This window comes from Mycetomoellerius zeteki, unplaced genomic scaffold (assembly GCF_001594055.1).
Source record: "Mycetomoellerius zeteki isolate Tzet28-1 unplaced genomic scaffold, Tzet1.0 scaffold102, whole genome shotgun sequence".
Classification (NCBI taxonomy): Eukaryota; Metazoa; Arthropoda; class Insecta; order Hymenoptera; family Formicidae; genus Mycetomoellerius; species Mycetomoellerius zeteki.
The window spans coordinates 634,132-640,877 of NW_017255933.1; positions in this window are offsets into that span (position 1 = coordinate 634,132).

Sequence of the window (6,746 nt, forward strand, 5' to 3'; positions counted from 1 at the left end):
AATAATTATATATATATATATATTCCTACATATACAAACAGATTATACATGTGTGTATGTAGGTATATTAAGGTGATTATTTTAACAATTTTTGAAATTTAATTGCGACACCTCTTAAAGTGATTCAATATCTAAAAAAAAAACACCAAATTTTTTTCATATTTTTTAAAACAATTTTAATCCATATCACCCACCGGGTAGGCGAAAAAACACCTTTGTGGATAACATTCGACCGATGCTCTAATTCTTAACCAATTTTAAAGTTTTTTTTTCAATTTGCTCGAAATTGAATGTGTTATAAGCCCATTTTGCGTAAATTTTGATTACGATTCAAATTAAAAATTGCCGATTCAATCTTCATTATATAACATAGTAGGTATAATTTTGATTTTTTTGCTCACTTCATTGGATTGGCAATTTTTACTTTGTACGACAAAACAACAATGAAGTGAGGAGTAAGGACGGTAATAGGCGTGAATATCGACACATTTCAATTTCGGGCCAAAAGACCCCGACCTTGGACAGCTTTGGGTATCAATTATGTAACTTTTTCTCTAGGACGGATGTGTGAAAAGTGAAAATTTTTTGTGTGTATGTATGTATGTATATGCACGTACATACGTACATAGAAATTTTCATTTTTCACGTTTCCGTTCTAAAGAAAAAAAAAGGTACATGATCGATAACCTGTTCTAGGCTAATCAATTGATTTCAAAAATTTTTGACGACAGATTTTTTTCAATCTGACTATTCATTTGTCATGCACAGACTTCTTTCGATAAATATTATACGATCGTTCCCGGAAAAGTGTACGAGATCGAACGTATACATATAAATAATACATTGCTGATGCGCATCGAGTGGCAAGCGACATATTGGGGTCGGTGAGAACAGAGAAAAGGAGAAAGAATGGTTATCTGTTACCTGTTGTTTCTGTTTGTACAGGTCGACAGGTGTGCCCTGCGCCACCCAGCTGCTGCCATCGCCCCAGTATCATTCATATGTACCTGCACTTCCGCCAAACAATTTGATTGTCTTTCCATCAATTCGTTGTTTTTACACGAATATCGATAATTCAAATTCGTTCCATCTTTGGAGATAAATAGTACTGTATATTTTTTCGTGTAACACATGTTTGCTATCAACGATCCGAAGATCACAAATAAAAAGAACTTACAAACAGAGACCAAGCTTTGTCCTATAGCCGTTAATTTATGGAAGAGCGACCTTCGCGATTTATCAGCACACTTTCTTTTCAGCTGTTATCGTGCCACATTAATGGCTCACGAGTTTTCCTCGTGTGTTGGCTAGATAAGGTCTGCACTGAAGACGAAGGATCATTTATGGTACATTAAAAGGGCTGTAGAGGGATAGTGGTAGTACGAGAGAAAGAGGAGGGAGGGAGGGAGGGGAGAGAGAGAGAGAGAGAGAGAGAGAGAGAAAGAGAGAGAAAGGAAGAAAAGGAGGGGTGAGAGATTATGGAGAAACGTTCGGCCATTTAGCTACCCTCCTCACCTTTGGCCAGCTTCGTCTGGTTATTAATGAACTCGCTGATAGGAAGTGTCCGTCTCTCGGCGAAGAATCGCCTCCCAGAGCAAGGCTGTCACGTATTCGGCTTCTATTTCCCTTAGCTAACGCTCTCTATATGCAAATACGGCCGACCGGTCCCTCCGCGTGTCCTCTTTCGCGCGCCTCCTCCGCGCACGTCTACGTATGTACGTGTACATATATGTGCGTATATATGTGCATGGAAATGCGTATTATCGAGGATATACGTGTGGCGCGCGCGCTCACCGGGTCTTTATAAATAGCGACTTTGATATCCAGTCGCGCCTTTACGGGGGATGATCCCACCCCTTCGCGGGCTACGTAAGCGGGAGAGAAAATGCTGAGTCCGTTAAAAATTAAAGAGTCGGCGTTACGCGTTCATGGCTCAACGTGATATCATGTTGACCAACGCCCTTTAGTCAGCCGTGCGGATCTATACGTGCGTGGAAACGTCCTGTAATATGCACAGTATCTGCACTTTGGGATTAATCTCGTCTCTCCATATTTTTCCGCGGGAAAAAAGTAGGACGCTACGAAACGAACCTGTGCTGCGTCTCGAAAAAAAAAATATGAAGAGAATACACACTTTCTTTGAAATCGTTGCGTTCTCTTCGTATCAATTCGCGAAGAAATATATATTAATAAAAGATACTATTAAAAGTATCCATAAGTAATTTTAATAAATTAATTGTGGTTATATTGAATTAATACAGAATTAATCCATTTTATCAATATATTAGATCTCATTCTGAGAATATATATCTCTTTGTTTTGGAGATATGCATTATATTATAACAGAGCGGGCTGTATATTATGTCAAATACCACAAGGGAGCCAACGATAAGACAAAAAACGTCCGAACCCTTCATTTGCAGCTTAGCATTAATCCTTTCCGCGAAACGAACGCTTTATCGGACCGTGTACTTGGTTTGTTCTACGGATAAATATGGTCCCAAAGGCAAATGGGATAAATCTGAATAACACGTATCAAGCGACGCCTATGGCATCCCTTGATAAGGGTGCGAAGGGGCTGGTGAATGATTAGAGATATTAATACTACGCAATGGAAGGGTGTAAACTACCAAAGTCCTGTGCGAAGGATGATCTGTATGCCCGCGCACAGATCGATACGTGAGCCACTCCTGATTATTGTAACGTATTTAAGTATGTATCTAACTTTGCATATAATAATGTCTACTGATGCGTATTTTACATTTACAAGTGCATCAGGCAGTTGGTACAAACATTCTCGGCATAATTTATCGAAGCAGCTCGCAAAGAAATTCTATTACACGCGTAAAATATTGTACATAACTCGTACTTTTATCGGAAGATATATCTAAACGCCCGCAATTATTAGCGAAATTTCATGTAATTAAGCTTAATCTAGCATCAATAAAACCGCAACTAGTGGTCATATTTTACAAGAGTTATCGTCTTCGGTCTGCCATTATAGTCGCAGAAATGGCGCCGCTAGGAAACGTAGTTCCACTTCCACGCGTTGTACAAAGCCTCGTAATTCAAATGCCTAACCGTCGTTTAAATCTTTTATCGTTGTAAACGCGCGAACGTCTATCGCATGGGTCACGTGCAACACGCTTGACGGCATTTCTGATTTATTCGGGTAAGTTACCAGGACACATCATCCCTCGCCAGTACCCTTTCCCTGTTTACAGTATACCCCCCGCAGTTCCAGCGTCCTGCTTCGACTTTGATAACCGTACGATAGTTGCTTTTCGCTCGTGGGGTGGTGGATAGGGAGAACGGCGGTTTATCTTCGATTACATAGCAGCGTCTTGGCGCTCGGTTTCTTGGCCTTGGATTTATGGCGAGCGATTTGTCGGTAGCGCGAGATTAGGATTAGTTTGCGGAGTCCCGTGGTCGCGTTTGTTTGCGATCCGACACGCCGCGTTTCGCTCGTGGAGATCGAGATCTGTGGCTGCGAGACGCGAGTGATTTAAGAAATGCTCGGTCAATACAATGAAAAATTGATATTGGACAATGTAAATCTCAATTCAAAATCAATTCTCAATATTTAATAGATATTTAATAGATTTTTTTAGAGAAAGTAGTATTTCACGCATAAATAATATACAAAATAGTCATTTTACGCTAATAATATATATAATAAAATTAATTAATATTCTGTAAAAAGATTCTTTTGAAAGCAAATGTCTATACGCACGCTGATAAAGACGAGAGCGCGATGTTATAGGCTGAGACTGATACAGCCTTTATTTATTAAAATAACGCTCTAAATACCGTTGCTCTCTTTGAACGCTACAAAAGTGTCGGACATTTAATCTTACGTCGAGAATGCATTTCGTTGTAGCAAACGATTACGGCTGTCTCCGTTGGAGCTGTCTCATCACAGAAGGATCCCTGATCCCGATGCTTGACTCGTTGACGAGATTGATCGTTCTTCAACGACAACCGTCACCGCGTGGAACAACGAAGACCCTTTTCCTACTGTGAACGTACCGGCAACGGTGCACCATACATCATCAGGATTGAAACATTTCCTTATTATTACCATCGCGGCATAGATTAATTCCATGGTATTACAATCGCCCATGTTCCACTAACATCCGTTGAAGCAGCACCGTGATGGTTCGACCGACTGTCACGCGGCATTTACCGTCTTTGTTCGAATTAGACGACGCACTCTTTGTCCGCTCTGTTGAACAAATACGAGTATAACGATATCATTTGTAACGTACATATATTTTCTAAAATGTCGATACCGATTAAATTACAAGAAATGTGTCCCGGGAAAGAAACAAAGATATGTTTATGAAATTTGTTAAATAAAATGATATTAAAATATCTATTATATTTATATGAAATTATATAATGTAAAATATTATATCTTTTTATGATATATTAGATTGATATATTCTTTAAGAGAGCAATCTATTATCGAAATGTATTAGAAAACTGCATCAGAGAAGAAAATGATATTTGAGAATATTTGAATAGAAACTCCAAATTGTAATAAAGTTTTTAATAAAAGTTAGCGATATTTTTATTAATGAATAGTATAATAACTGTAATATATTTAAAGAATTCATTCAATATACATTCCATTGCAGGCATCGCGCATAAAACTTTAAAATAGAACGTGGAAAATAAGACGCGGTCGTAAGACATCGTAGATAGACATTTAATACTAATTCTACGCCAACGAGAATCTTATAGTAATATCAGGGGGAAACTGATTTATATCGTTTTTTTAAATAGCACCGTTACTGTCTGACACTGAAAATTAATGTCGAGCAACTGTCGACATTCGCGATATGCGTGATGAAGCTTAAATCTATTTCTATAATATTCTACGTAACACATTCGATGTTAAGCTTCAGAATTCATTGACTTCGTTTATAAAAATAAGTCTATATTGGGTCTCCATCAGATACATACAAAGAAATTATTTTACAACACAGCAGGGGCAAATTACAAATTGTAAAGTGTATCATACATCGAGTATATGAAAAAGAACACCTGACAGCTCTCTTCTCTGGTTCTTCTATTATCCACAGTGCATAAAATATTAAAAAATTGCTACGTTATATTACATGACACGAGGTAATATCGGCGCATGGATAAAACGCAATAATGCTGAATATCGTATGCACTGCTATCGGGTTGAAGATCTCAGTCAATGTGTACGTGTGAAACCGTGAACATCGAAAGCCAGGAATGCTGATCTACGAGTTTATGGCATACAACATCTCTGTCTTTCTCTCTTCCCCTTCTCTCTCTCTTCTCTCCACTTTCGAACCATTATACTCACTTTAAACTTAGTAAAAAGTTTTATTTATTTTCTGTTGTGTACTGTACACTTGGATAGCAGTCGTGGTAATATCGATTTATCGTAAAAATTATTTGACAGCACTTTTAATCCTTTCATTTCTTCTTAAATAGTTTGACAAACTGGTTGAAGAAACAAATAGAAAAAAATAAATTACTTTTGATACATACATACACACATGTATTTAATTAATTTTTATTTTTTGTAGCAAAGAAATATATTTGTAGTATTGCTTAAATTTTTAGTTTAGAAAACTAATACCATATAATAATACGAAATTAAAATCTTATTTTTAAGCAACATCTTTAAGCAACTTTTTCTTATATATTTCTTTAGTTTTTTTCGCGTTGCTTCTTTCGAATAAATTTCATGATATTAAAAACTTATTTGAAATTATTATCAATATATTTTTCCTAAGTATCTCGAATTAATATTTAGCTATAAGCTGATACTTAGCTAATTTAGCTGACAAATGCTTGGCCTCGAGAAGTCTTCCTTAAATGTCTTTGCGAAAAGTGCTCTCTCCCCCTCCTCCTTGCTCTCTTTCTTTGTGTCCCGGTCTGTTGCACCTCCTCTCTTTCTCTCGTCCTCGCATGTTACTCGGTTAATCTCGTAAATTGCCGTCGCCCAGGGTTGACGGGAATATTTACTGGAATCTAAGTTTATAATTACCGAGAAATCCAACGCCGCGAATATACGTATCGGACGTAGCCCTACCAATCTCGTTATAAACTAGGATCGTACTCGGGTGCCTTCTTCCTCGTTTCTGTCACCTCTTTCCACCTCTCGCACCCTCACGATCCCCGCCTCCGGTTGACGTGTCCCTCGGCCCCTCCGCTCCTGCTCGCGTATTACGAATCGCCTTTCACGTCAAGCACGGCGAATTAATGCGCGTAATATGTTGGCCGCGGGCACGTTTTACGTTCCTCCTGGTATAACTTAAAACCAGCTCGATGTGTCGCGGGTGCACAGATACATCGGACGTTAAGAAATCATCGCATCGATACTCCTGCGATTGTATTTCATTCTTGTTTGTGTGATACCCCTTACCCTTATCTTATTAATTTCCTTCGCTCAGAATCAATGAATTTTGTGTACTTGCTAATCAGACCATTTAAAATGTAAACTGTTTTAATTACATGCAGCAAACGCATAGAAATTAGATTTTAGGGCTAGAATTTTTTAAATATCGTCATTATACTATTGCTATTTTACTGATACTAAACATTAATAAAATTACAAAATTAGTAACAGATATTAATCGTTAAAATTGTTGATTAGAATTAAAGTTTCTTGGCAGCCCACATATGTTTGTCGGCTTTCACACATTGGACATATAGAATTATCGAGGCGATTTCTTCTTGCCTTTTTTCCTAACCTTTCTTGA